We start from the raw sequence: 14,421 nt of genomic DNA on the forward strand, positions 1-14,421 counted from the left end.
AAAGTCCTCTTGACCCCCTTGCATCTTGCTCTTTGGAATAGAAACAGCAAAAATATGCTGGATCTCCTACTATTGAATATTATCAAATTATCAAACCAGGTCTGAAGAACTTTGAAGAAACTGAATTTGATATTGCCAAAAGGATAAATACGTATCACTACGTTTTTGGAGTTGTGGAAAGCTTTAAAAATTGTTCTCCTAAGTCATAATGGTTTGGTTAAGTTTCTTAAATTTCAAAAATGCCAATCCATCCTTGTGTCCGTACAAAATATTTTCACCATACAAACAGCAGCAATATCTTACTTTAAAAATTCATGGACTCCATGGTATTCTTCAAGTGAATTGCCTGACTTTGATGTCAAAATGTATTCAAGATTTGTTTGTATACATCTATAATGATTTCTGCAGAGTTTGTGGTTTTTAAATCAGAAATCATTTTAACTTATCTGTTGAAATGTGTAGTACAGAAACTAAAGATATTTCTGGTTTTTGTCTGAAAAAAGTATATTTTAATCTAATCTGTATTTTGTTTGTATAATATCCATAATCTATTTCATTCTCTCCTGGATATAATAGTTTGAATTCTACATTGTTTTATAATATATAGGTTCATTTTTAAATGTGTTATTTCAGATAGCATTCCATATAGAAACAGTTTAACATTCCTTTTATTCCTAGGTCCTTATAGTATGTTATTTCTTTGGAATAAAATGACGATGTTATCTAATTTCAAACGTTTTGTAAAGATTATGCTATGTAAAGGCCTTTCTAAGGTGAGGATTTAATACACTGATGTCAAACTAATTTTTAGTTCAATTAATTACATGTATTGTTACATTTTTATTTTTGTAATCATTTTTAATAACTTTTTCATTTCTTGCATCTGAAGAATGAAAAATATGGCATACTTCACAAATTTTCATATCATCCTTGTACAAGTGCCATGTTAATCTCTGTATTGTTGTAATTTGGGTAAACGTGCTGCTGAAGCATGTCATATCCTGTAAATTTACATAGTTAATGATGCAGTCTTTATAAAGGCATATATCCTTCGTTGACTGTTTGTAACCAGGAAAACTTATTGTTCCCAAAATGCTATTGATCTTAATTCTCTAAAATTCTGTGTATATTGGAAAACTTACACTGTTTGGTCGATTGCTCACATTTGCAATTTTTTTTGTCAATGACTATTTTAAGTCTTTTTCAATTAAATTTGATCATACTTTGAAGCCTTTATAGCTAGATCCAAAGGTGATGGCTTTTCAAGTACTTATTTATCAACTGAGTTAGCTTTGTGGAGCTAATGGATTCAAAATAAGCCTTGCTTAAGAGCTACTTCTAAACTTCTGCAGCTTAAAATTTCCTAAATGAGGTCTTACTGGCACAAATGTCTACCTGACCCTTCACTCTTCTTCCATGTAGCAACAGACCAACCAGAATATCTTACCCTGACAGCATAGATTTCCTTTTTGGAACAAAACTAATCTTAGTTAAGAGGCATTATAGAGAAATGAACAGTTAAGACAGAATCGTTTAGACTAGAAGGCATTTTATCAAAATATAATTGTTTGTTATACCTAACATTTTATAAGTAGCTAAAGCCAAGAAGGTGAAAATAAATTCATATGCATGATTACCTAATGTCCTGGCCAGGCTACCATGCAACCAGGCAGGAATTTACACTACTGCCTTTCTTTCACCAAATATTTTCATAGGTACAAGAGAAGTCTATATGTTTCTCCTTGATATTAGGCCTTAAATTGGTAATGGTTTAATCACAGTGTTTCATCTTGCCTCTAGGCTGTAAATCTACAAATGGTAAAGCTTTAGGTCCAACTCTACCAAACACTGAGGTAGAAATAATGGAATAATACTTTAAAACACAGTTGCCTTTGATACCCTAACCACAACAGAACATTGCAAAACATGTGCCTTTTTCTTATATTATATATAGTTATATATTTTATATTTATATGTGCTGATATTTTATTTCACACAGTGAAGCTTACTAGAATTAATTGATAATTTGACAAATAGATATATATTACAATAAATAGATTGGAATATAAATAATTGTGTTTAGAATATATATTAGTATATGGCCGGGCGCTGGTGGCTCACGCCTATAATACTAGCTACTCAGGATGCTGAGATCTGAGGATCGCGGTTCAAAGCCAGCCCGGGCAGGAGAGACCGTGAGACTCCTATGTCCAATAAACCACTAGAAAACCAGAAGTGGCGCTGTAGCTCAAGTGGTAGAGCGCTTGCCTTGAGCTGACTAGCTGAGGGACAGCGTGCAGGCCCAGAGTTCAAGCCCCACTGCCGACCAAAAAAAAAAAAGAATATATATTAGTATATGAAAAGTATCAATGCAATGTCTTCGGTATAAACATTGTAAGTGTTCTTGGTCTTCAGAATTCACATTGTTAAAAAAAATTGTTTTCCTCTAATCTATAAGAGAATTTACACTCCTGCTCTGTTTATTATTTTAACTCACTGGTTCCAAAATGTTTTTCTACACATTTCTGAAGCATTCCTACTGATTATACCCAAATTTTGCTGATATGATGTCTAAAACTTATTATTCTTCTGCAGGACACATGGGTCCTAGGATCCCAGGTTTCAATTATCCCCATCATCAAGTAACAAGGGCAAGACTTCTCACCTAGGCCCATGCAACATGCCAACAGAAAGTAATTGAAAATCCATCTCAATCCTTACGACACTGGAATTAGCAGTAAGCAAATGTGAAATGCAAGGCAACTTAAAATGAAAGATGAGATCACAAAATTTGAAAAAAAGTACAGTAATAAAACTTTTAATTTACAAATGACCAGCACATATGAGTGAACAAGATAACAAATGTCACAAATTATTTTTAATACCCCTCTCCTAATAATTACTGAAAGATTTCAGTCCAGCATAATTAGGCCAAAAAAATAGTTCCTAGAACGATAGATCCATAATTGGTCTACCAAGGCTAGGAAAACTTGACTTACAGGTCAAATATAATTCACAAAAACATTAATTGAGAAAATCGTTAATGCTTCAAAATACTGGTAATTCAGTAAAACTTGGTTCTGTAGTATAAAAATGTTATCATTCACTAACAAATGATAACCTATATTTTATCTCCTGAAAACAGATTCCTTTTCAAATAATCTTTTAAAATCACATTCACCAAAATAACAGTTGACAAGTCAATGATAATTAGTGACATTACAAACTTTTCAAGATTAGGGTGCAAGTTACAAAAGAGTTGATTTATTTACCCATCACTAATGCGAAACAGGTTCAACCATTCATAAAAGTGTAGAAATAGTACCACCCAACATTTGTATTGTTCAGTAGGTGCCTTCCAGGAATGTGTTAAATAGATCAACCTCCCATAATTCAAACCCAAACACTAGCTAATAAAGTAAATTTCATCACTTAATAAGGTACATTTTAAAAAGTCACAAATAGTTGCTTTATCATATGTTGTTTTATGTTTCCCCTATCTGTTTAACATACTAAGAAATATGACTTAAAGTCATGAATATGGGTACTCATCAGAGATGTGACAAACATAAAATCTGTCTTGTTTCTATCATATTCCTCTATAGTAGTAAATCGTAGTTTTCTTCTTTTCCCAAAACTTATAGGTAGTAGAAAATATTATCCCATGTAAAATAAAATAATCACAAGCCCTATTACAATGCCGTTTATAAAATTTGTTAGTTAGGAATATATTCTAAGCCATTTTTAATCTTTCTTGTTGACTAAAGATTAATCTTCCAAATGGATGAGAATAAAATCATGTCTAGGGGCTTCACGTCTCCAGTCTTGCAAATTGTTATTTCAGATGAATGAATTATGGAAATATAAACTGACATCAGTTCAAGTATAAGCAGGATTGAAACTCCATGGAATGTATATAAACCTTTCAAAGTATTAACAGAGAGTTTAACAGAATGACTATCAGGAAGTTGAAACCAGAAAGGAAAGCCATAGAATGAATGAAAAATGGAACAACGGACAAGTACAGCTAGAATACTCAATGTATATATGTGATAAAGGAAGTGGTAAATCTGAAATAAATCTTGGAGAAGAGGTTGGTTGAGAATGATAGAAGGAGTCACTCAGATCCAGGAGCATTGGGAAATTTGATGGACATATTTATTGTAATACACGTGCACAACCTTTTGAGATTTAGTCAAAAAACACAAAAAAACAAAAACACACAAAAATCACAAACAAACAGCAATCTCTAGAGTGGATGAATGGACCTCTCAAAATTTTAATTAGTTAGTGAAGGGTAGTCTTGGGAAAAGCAAACTAAGTTGTTCAAAGTGGGCAGTTTGGGGTAGCAGAGAATTTTGAACAGATTTAAATAGATTGTCTAAGGTTAAGAAACACCAACATCTGCTGCAGATATTTTCTTCTGTGAGTTCTCTTTGTCTGCAATGGATACTTCAGTCCTCAGCCACACTTGATAGCTTGTGAAGATAGAATAGAAGAAACAAGATCAAGAACCCATTACTCCACTGGAGATAGAAGAGTCCTCTATGTTTTCTCTCATCTCTCTTCAGTACTCTTTCTTCATACTTTTAAGTCAAGTGTTTTTGAATTATGTCTTTCATTCTTTGTTCTTTCAAAGTAATTAGCCAAACTAATTTACTAAATATTATTTGCCATTTTTTTCTACCATGCTGTTTAGTTATCTAAGAGAGTCCATTAAACTTCACCCTTGCATTTGGTTGCTAAGAAAACCCAACATCTATCTTAATGAGGAAAAACTCTAATGTAAACTTTGTCTCCATAAAATCAGTCCAAGAAGTTGTGATCACAAATATTTAGCTATACTTTTCTTCTTTTACCTTGAAAGTCTTCTTGTGTCTAAAGGGCCACAAGATAATTACTCCCCCACTTTTTGGTTCAATCACTTCTAACCTCAAAGATATATTTTGTAAAAAGATGCTTAGAGGAAGTATACTCCACTTTAATCTTCTCTCGTAAGTCTCTCCTTAGATAACATATCAGGAACAAAGTTATTCTATCCTAAATTATTTCAATAGATTATTTTCTCTTGGTCTTGCATTTGCTCAACAAGATATATTGAGAAAAATAGAGTTAAATCACCCATACCTTGCATGACAGTGTCTGTTACAACGGACAATACTTCTTTGTCCTACTTCTACGTCCTCCTCATAGTTCTTGCTTGATTTCCAATTAATCACACCTCCTTGGCTTCAAGTCTAGTGAAGCTGAAGAAGTATATGGTTTCTCTTTTTAAACTCTTTTATTTGGATGTGGAATGTCTTCATTCAATCTGTTCTGCATTGTAGTGAGCCAAATAGACTCTGTAAAATCACTTTAGGTAGCAAAAATATTAACAAAATCTATATCAAAAAGTTTTGGAATCCTTCTACTGCTGAAGCCAATACGCTTTAGCTAGGGCTTCTAAGAACACCTTATCTTACCTTTTCAATTTGCTCAATTCTTTTCTGATTCCAAAACTTTTTGGCTAATGTAATAAGAGAAGTCTTTACTATCTCATGTTAATAAGGATATTATATTTTGTGAGCTACTTAGAAATGTGAAATCATTGGTTTGAGGTATCCAATCAGATTTTTTCTTTGTTTCAGTGCTTCACATGCAAAGACATTGTGTAAAGTATTATAAACAGAAAAGTGTATACCCAATACCTTCTTTCATTGTGGAGGGCAATTTCTCCCTAAATATTTTGACCCAAATTATTTTTTCAGAGAATTTCTGTTTGGTAATTAAAGGTCAATTCACAAATTTTGATGTCTTTTGTAAAGAAATTTGAATTTAAATTCCACTACAACCTTGTTTCACACAGTGAGAGTATATTTCCTGGGTAAGGATAATTCTCAAGGGAACCTACAGGATTTATAGCAAGGTTTCTGAGGTTTGTTTATTGTGAAAATGAGCCATCTTCACCAACATTGCTCCCTCTCAACTAAGTCTCCATGGATTAATTTGCATGAAAGCCTATTTTCCCAGGCAATTTTAAAGTTTCTTAATAGGCTAAGTTGTTAAAAAAGTTTGAACGATTAAAATTTACCTGGCATAATTTTAAAATTCTTTTGAAATTCCTTTATCAGAATCGCAAATTTGCCAATCGTTACTGCACCTTTACCATAAAAAACGGTTAACATGCTGTCTTCATGATATCGTGTCCATGAAACTATTATTTTCCAGTGGCTTTGTTATGCATATATATGACTATATAAGCTGATGCTGAGCAAAATGAACTCCAAGATATGGAAACAGATTTTTATTTGCGGTTTGTGTTTTTAATGTACTATGTGATTTCTATTTTCTTTGTTTTTTTTTTCCCCTATGGTTTGTCCCCGGCTGTATTTGATTTTGGTACCCTCTGTATTGTGTATACATTTACCTTAATTAGGGAAGGGAAGAGGAACAACAAAATGGCGAGACAAAGGACAAAGGGCAAGCCAATGCAATAGCATTACTCACAAGACAATATGTTGGAAATGTATATTACAACTTGTGAGGAGTATTGAGGTGAAGGAAAACTGTGAGAAAAATGAAGGAGTGGGTAACACCTTTGAAAAGTTATGTATTAATTTCCTTACAATTACTGTAATCCCACTGTACATCACTTTGACAATAAAATTAATTTAAAAAATAAGTTGCATGAAAAAATTTCACTGTATTGGTATAGTAAATATTATTCTTTATGTAGTAACTTTTTAAAAATTAATACTATTTTGCATCTAATTTGAATTTATTACCCATTTTTAATCAGAGGACAAACAACTTGAATCCAACTAGACAATAATTTCACAATATACTTGACAGTATTTTGAAAAAAGAACAAATTTAGTACTTTCCCATACTCAAATCAAAAACAGTTTAATTCTATGGAAACCCATAACTTTTAAAAGTAAATAAGTTGTTAAGAGGAGAGAATATATGTATTCTTCAAAATTCCTATGACTGAAAACTACTCATTTTCAAATTCTGAACATTCCATTCCTGTTGGCATGTTATGAAATTCTGCAATAGATGCAGTTTCCAGTGGGGTGTTACAGATTGAGAAATCAACAGAAAAGTAGCCACATTCTGGTAGAAGATAAAACTATGATTCACCTGTAATAATTAATTCTTCAAGAGTAAGCAATTTTTTTATCAGTGTAAGTTATTATTTCTTTGACCATCAATCCAAAGACTTATGCCATAAATTCATCCTAGCCCAACAGTTTCCAACTTGTAGGGTACACCTCAAAATTCCTTTAATTCACATCACGAATAGCTTATCTCTATTGTGAAAAAATACTACACCTCTGCTAATGTGATGCACTTCGTGTTCTGGAAAGAACACCACAATAAACTGGGTTACATCATTTTTCCCCACTGGTATTCTTGAGATCAGAACATCTTGCAAATATTATTTATATTTATGCTTTTTAACTATCATAGATATTTAGGATGCTAAGATCAGAAGATTTCAGTTCAGAGCCCACCCAGGGAGGAAGGTTCCCTAGATTCTTATCTCCAAGAAACTTTTCAAAAAAGCCAGACATAAGTGGCACTGATGTTGAAGTGGTAGGGCACAAGCCTTGAGCATAAACAGGCTCCGAGACAGTGTCCAGGCCCAGAGTTCAAGCCCTATGACAAATCAATAAAACAAAAATAAAAACAAACCCAAACCTAGCAATTTTCTCATTGTATACAGAGGCACATAATTTAGGAAACTGCTTCCTGTGTTACATACAGGTAGAATAAAGAAGATGTCATACAATTATTCTCTTCATACTATGTTATACCAAAGCCTCAAAAATTGCTGTTTTCTAAATTTATAAATTAATATCTTTTTGTTCGCAACTCTGTCTACATTATTCACATTATCATTTTATACATGAATTGTTGGAATTATCTATTAACTAAGTTCTAATTATAACTCTCTTAAAAGAATATTCTAGGCAAGTAGAATGCAAGAATCATTTGTGAATTTGTCAATTAAACCCTCTACTTAAAAAGAATTTTGTAGTATCTTATAGAATATGTAATTAAAAACAAAAACAAAACATTTATTTTAAATCTAAATTCTAATTTAGCAATATCTACAAAGACATACATTAGACGAACTTTGCTTTTTCTCTGGGCTTAAACTTTTGTAATCCTTCATCAATTCTTTGGAATCCAACAGAATTATGATAAGAGAATTGTGGATAGGAATCAAGAGCCATTTTACATCTAGAAATGTTCTGTAATGCAGACAGCATTTGAAACACACCTGAGGATTATATATGAGTTGCATTGTAATAGGAAACTTAACTTCTCAAAACATAGTGACAAAATTAGCCCAAACTTCCAACTGTGTATTCCTTTCTTGTTTGGTTTGTTTTATTAAGACAAAATTATACTACCTAGTCCAGGGAAGGTATCACTATGTAATTCCACTCTCTAATCTCCTGTCAGTCTGAATGTTAGAATTCTAGCCTTGTATCACTTTGCCCTGCTATAGTTTCATGGTTTATTTAATCTAGATACAGACTAGCAATTCTGAACTTCTCCAGTGATATTATCCACTAGACTTCTCAGACTTTTCATGTACTATTTTCAAAGATTTTCTAACATTTGACCATTTTCAAATACACCTGCGGGGTCTCTGATTCATTCCTCCATGGATCCAATCCCTTTACTATTGATTACTTGACTCTCTTACTATCTCAAGTTTACCTATGTAATATTCTCAAACTTTTTTGAAGAAAGTTCACTTGAGGATTTTCTAAGTTAAAAATTATCACTTGATTCTAGTCTTACTCAGGATATATTTTCTATTGCTTTCTAAATTTTCTACATATTCTGAGAGTTGTATCATTTGTGCATTTGTGTGTGTGCATTTAAGTGCCTCTGTGTTTATGATTATGTTTGTATGTATGCATGCAAAAGCCTCAAGCTCTTATTTATCAATATTGCTCATGACTGGTATTCCATGACCTGAGCCATTCTTCCAATCCAGCTTTTAGCAGGTTAATTATAGATAGTGTCTCAAAAACTCTTCTGCCCAGGCTGGATGTAAACTGAACTTCCCAGGCTCCTTTATATTCGTAGGTTTTATTTATCCAGTAGAATCAACTTTTGAACTACAAACATTTTTTTGAGTGTAAAGTCTAAGCTGTAGCCCAGATTTTTAACTCCAGAATTCATATAAAGATAGATGAACATACACATTACATATACTGAGTGTACAGTTAGAAATGTGATCCTAAGCTGAGTGGCGGTGAGATCTGAGGATTGGGGTTCAAAGCCACCCCTGGTAGGAAAATCCCAGAGACACTTCTCTCCAATTAACTGCAAGAAAAGTGGAAGTGGCACTGTGGCTCAAGGGGTAGAACATTAGCCTTGAGTGGAATAGCAGAGGGAAAGTGCCCAGGCCCAGAGTTCAAGTGCCAAGACCACGACCAACAAAAAAATATATAAGTAAAGGAAAGAAAAAGAAATGTCATCTTAGCCACCAGTTCATTGCTAGTATATTCTCTACTCTCTCAAGATGGGCTTTTTCCCCTGTTACGTCCATGCTCTTATGTCTGACTTTTTTTGGAAGCAGAATTATACTTCCATTCTTCTTTCTACAAAGTTGCTTGATTAGCAAGCATGATTTAGAAAGGGAGTGCCCTCATAATTCGTGTTCCATGTAGGAGTAATGCTTTCTCTATATCACTCCCATAAATCTACATACTGGAATTGGCTTTATTGTTTCAATGTTGTCTTATTTGTAGAGTCTTTTTATAGTATATTGAACCCTTATACTTAAAAACAGAACTTCTCTTTCTCCTATTATTGTTATGGTTTCCCTTACTGTTAATGCATGTACACTTGGGAAATAATGCGCAGCACATACACACACAAAAAGAATGACTGAGAACCTTCTTCCTATTTATAATTCTCCTTAATTTACAGAGAACTTACAAAGTTTGTACTCAATGTAGTCATTGATAAAGTATTTATAAGCAACATAAATTTCGTATTTTCTCTTTACTAAGTTGTCTTTGAAACATGTGTTACCTCAGGTCCAAAATTGTCCTTGTGTTATTTCAGCGAACCCAGAACATTCATCATACCTCAGGCAGCATCATCGATTGTTACTGGACAAAACAGCTATTGGATGTGGAAACTCCCAGGAGAGGAAATGAACACAGAGGAATGACAAAGTTCATATTAACTTGTGCTTTCCTTTTTACTGCACAAGAAAAGAATCCCAAGGCTTGAAGGAAACTCTGTCCCTGACTTTTTCGAGTGTGTTCTATACTCATGTAAAACTTTTCTGTAAACTTCTAGGTGAGAGTATTACAAAAAGAAATAATGTGCCATTTGAAGGCCAGCATAGAACAAAAGGAAATAACGTTGTTTTAAAAGTGTTCTACAGCAAAGAAACAAAGGCATGGAGGTTTTAAAATGTCTTATGTATGGATATTTCACCCCTGAGATGATTCTCTTTTTTGCAGGAGACAGTTATCAATTCCTCTAGTCTAGTCCTGAGTTCTCCTGAGCAATAAGGATTCCAAAAAAGCAGGATCCAGTGATTATGATAAGCAAAAGTGCCTCTTCTCAGACTAGTGCTCCTTTAAGGAGGGTCCCAAAGAAATATTTGTGGTTTTTTTGTTTGCTTGTTTGTTTGGATTGTGCTGATTCTTATCCTGATCCTGATCCTGAACAGTTGTCTTTCCTGCCCACCTGTCCCCAAAGCTAGTACACTACTGCTTGAGCCAAAACTCCACTTCTGTTTTTTGTTGTTTAATTACGGATAAGAATTTGACCAACTCTCCTGCCTGGGTTGGCTTTGAACTAAGATTGTAAGACAGCTAAGTAGCATCAACTGTATAGACATTGCGTTTGAAACAAGAAATATTAGATGAAGTTTACTATGAACCTAATATTTGACAATTTTTAAAATAAAAGACTATGTCCAGCAAAAAAGCCATAACTTAAGTAACTCAGCAAAAGTAGGTGCACTGAATAATTTTGGAATTATTTTTTCTGCTTGGGAAGTTAATTGATCTTGACGTTCCTTTGGGGGAAACTTAAAGTCATATTTCGCTTTTTTTGTTGGTCTTGGGGCTTGAACTCTGATCCTGGGTGCTGTCCCTAAGCTCTTAATCTCGAGTTGAGCGATCTACCACTTTAGCTAAAGCACCACTTCTGGGTTTCTGGGAGACTTTCCAGACCAGGCTGGCTTTGAACCACAATCCTCTGATCTCAACCTCCTGAGTAGCTAGGATTACAGTCATGAACCACCAGGACCTGGCTCATATTTGCATTTATGTGCACTGAATGACACTATGTAGCCAAAGAATGGAAATTTGAACAAAATGATGCCAATGCAGCTTTTCAGAAAAATTGAGGTAGCAATAAATAGGTCCTCCTTTTCCATGTTGTTACATTAATGACTCATGAGCTTTGGGACCCTTACATTAGCATCCTCTGCCATCTGTATAGGTGTATTTAGTATCAGGAAATGTTCATAGAGAAATATAGAAAGACTGAGATTTTTAGAAAGCAAAGGGATCAGGTATGAAAGAACAGCATAGAAGGAGATACGTTTATCACACAGAGATTAAGAACTAGCCTAAGAGATTTAGAATGCTAAAGGAAATGAGGAATAAGCCTAGTTGATAACTAGTTTTTCAATAACCAAAAATGGTTCTCTAGAACACTTTCTGCTACACCTTAGTTACTATCATTTATTCCTTCCATCTGGAGTTATTTCTTCTTTTCTGTCACAATTGTTAATTAGTCTCTGCCTTTTGGTGTCATGATTGACCAAAAAGATTTCCAAATCTCACTTAGACTACCCTTCTCTTTGTGATTAGCAGTGACCACACAAAATCCTGGAATCTTTGAATTACCAGAATTAATATTCACCTGACATCTAAGAACATTCCTGGCATTAATTGCTGTGACCTAATGAACAAAACTTTTGTCAACACAGTATCCTAATAAAATAAAGTACATGAATAAGGGACTATTGTCAGGTGTCAGAATGCAATTATATATTCCAAGTATGTGTTCTTTATTTTGCATTTACTAACCAAAAATTTTTTTTTCCCTGACCCACAGACCACTTCCAGAATGAGAGGGCCACCTTGGGTTCCAGCCACATGGGGACGCTGGTCCACCTCCTCCTGCACCCATTCAACCAGTTCCTGTGAGAGAGAGAGAGAAAGAAAGAAAGTCAGAATTACACTTAAGTCAGGTGCTGGTGGCTCAGAATTCTAATCCTAACTACACAGGAGGCTGAGATAGGAGGATCATGGTTCATAGCCATCCCGGTCAGGAATAACTGTGAGACTCTTATCTCCAAAGAACCACCTGAGAACTGGAAGTGGTGCTGTGGGCTCAAGTGATAGCCTTGAGCTGAGGAGCTTGGGGACTGAGCCCAGGCCTTGAGGTCAAGCCCCACGTCTGACAATAAGTGGACTTCCCACCACAAGAAATGGACTGAATAGCACCCATTGTCCTAGGGAGCATGGTAGAGAAGTCAGGCTGAGCTTCCTGTGAATTGAGGTTATAAGTAGGTCACCTGCCTTCTCTGTTCCTTGATTTCCCCACCTGCAAAACTCAACAGAGTGAAGGATCCCCTGTCTTACGGGGATAGTTTAATGATGAAAGAGAGCCATGTTTTCTTTCATAATACCCACCTGTTGCACGATTAATAACTGGCCCCACCTGAGCCCTTTCCAGTATCTTCCTGTCATATGCTCACAGAATTGCCAACAACCTTAACTGAAGGCTTCTCCCTCTATGCCTAGCCATGCTCTAGAGATCCCTCTGTATAAATCTATTGTTTCCTCACACTCTCCTGTGAGGAGACTGAGGTCTGATGGTTGAGGCCCTACCCAGAGCTTCGCCTTTGGCCAAGAATTGGCTACTGTGGACTAAGAGTTTGGGATAATCCATCTAAACCGAAGAATGAGCATGGCGCTACATGTCTAACATCCCAACTACAGAGGACCTACCTGTTAAAGATAGGAGGACTGTGATCCAGCCCAGCCTGAGCATATATTGAGTCTCTATTTCAGAAATGCCCGACAGAAAGGTGGTTCCTCAGAGCCAGGGAGAGCAGGGGGTCATGGTGCCTGCAGAGGGGTGTCTGACCTGGGTGGGGGTGGTGTTGGGGAAGCCACTCACCAGTGCTGCTGGGAGAATCTGTTGGTTTCTGCTCCAGGTGGGCCAAGCAGCAATGGCAGCAGCATTATGGATACATGGGCCCAGAGCAGAGGACAAGGGGCAAAGACCTGTTTGGGGCTTTAGGCCAGCAGGCAGGGCACTATTATCTGAGGATTGAAACCTGGCACCACCTCGGGAAGGTAGGGACGGGGCTGGGAGGTGGGGTGGCACATCAATTTCCTACTATGCTCCAAAGTCACATCAAGTCTTTTGCTCATCACTCAGCCACCTCTACCTTCCTCAACTGCTGGTAGTGGTGTAAACTAACAGAGGGAATCTAGGTGCTACTGGGAAGCCTGGAATATGGGCGGGGCCACCATTCTTGTATCCCATTAATCAGAAAGAAACATGAAAGAATGGGGGTGTGGCCGGAATCCTGTGATGCCAGCAGCATGGGCAGAGTCAAGATGACAGCGGGTCCTCCAGCCATTTCCGATGGAACTCTGTCCAATTCAATTGGGGACAAGAGGGTGACCTGCTTTAGTTGGATGGCTGCACAGATAGTTGTGTATGTCTGTTTGTTGCCAGTCCTGGACCTAGAACTCAGGATCTGGGCACAGTCTGTTAGATGTTTTTGCACAAGGGTCACCCTCCACACTGAAGCAACAGGACTTCTGGCTTTGTTGGCACTGAAGTTTGTCAGGGGTCTCAAGGACTTTCCTGCTTAGGGTGACTTTGACCATGATCTTCACATCACAGCCTTGTAAGTATCAAGGAGGAGTGCTGAGAGCCACTTATTAGTCTTGCTGATGTTCTTGGACAGATCTGTGATTTCTATATCCATGGGTTGAAGTGGTGGGAGCTGGAGCCCACAGTTCCTTTCCTGATCCTGCCAGGTCCAAATGGCAGGAGATCCTAAGAAACTTGTTCCTATCCACATAATTACCAATGGAATGTGATATAAGTCATAATTTAATGCAAAGTTCTTGAATGATTATAGGATAAAATTATACACAATTATATTATAGGACACTGATCGATTTTAGTTAATACTTTATGAAGCATTTAAACAATCACATTCATAAAATGGAGGTATAATGAAATACCTAAGAATTGGGCCTCACATAATATAAAGGTGCCATTTTTTATGCCAGGACTGGGATTTGAACTCATGGTCTGCTTAACTCTGTTGCACTGTGTGGGAAGGGAAAGCTTGCCTCCTTGGAGTCAAGAAATTCAAGTCTTTTCCTTAGTCCTGAAATAGATCCTCACCAC

General features: G+C 35.9%; 1 pseudogene; it reads right to left on the reverse strand.

Annotated features, from left to right (window-relative positions):
- Positions 1-893: 893 nt before the first annotated feature.
- On the reverse strand, positions 894-993 carry LOC122127579 (annotated as a pseudogene).
- Between the last annotated feature and the right edge of the window lie 13,428 nt (positions 994-14,421).

This window comes from Dipodomys spectabilis, unplaced genomic scaffold (genome assembly GCF_019054845.1).
Source record: "Dipodomys spectabilis isolate Male_0828 unplaced genomic scaffold, ASM1905484v1 ptg000303l, whole genome shotgun sequence".
Taxonomy (NCBI): Eukaryota; Metazoa; Chordata; class Mammalia; order Rodentia; family Heteromyidae; genus Dipodomys; species Dipodomys spectabilis.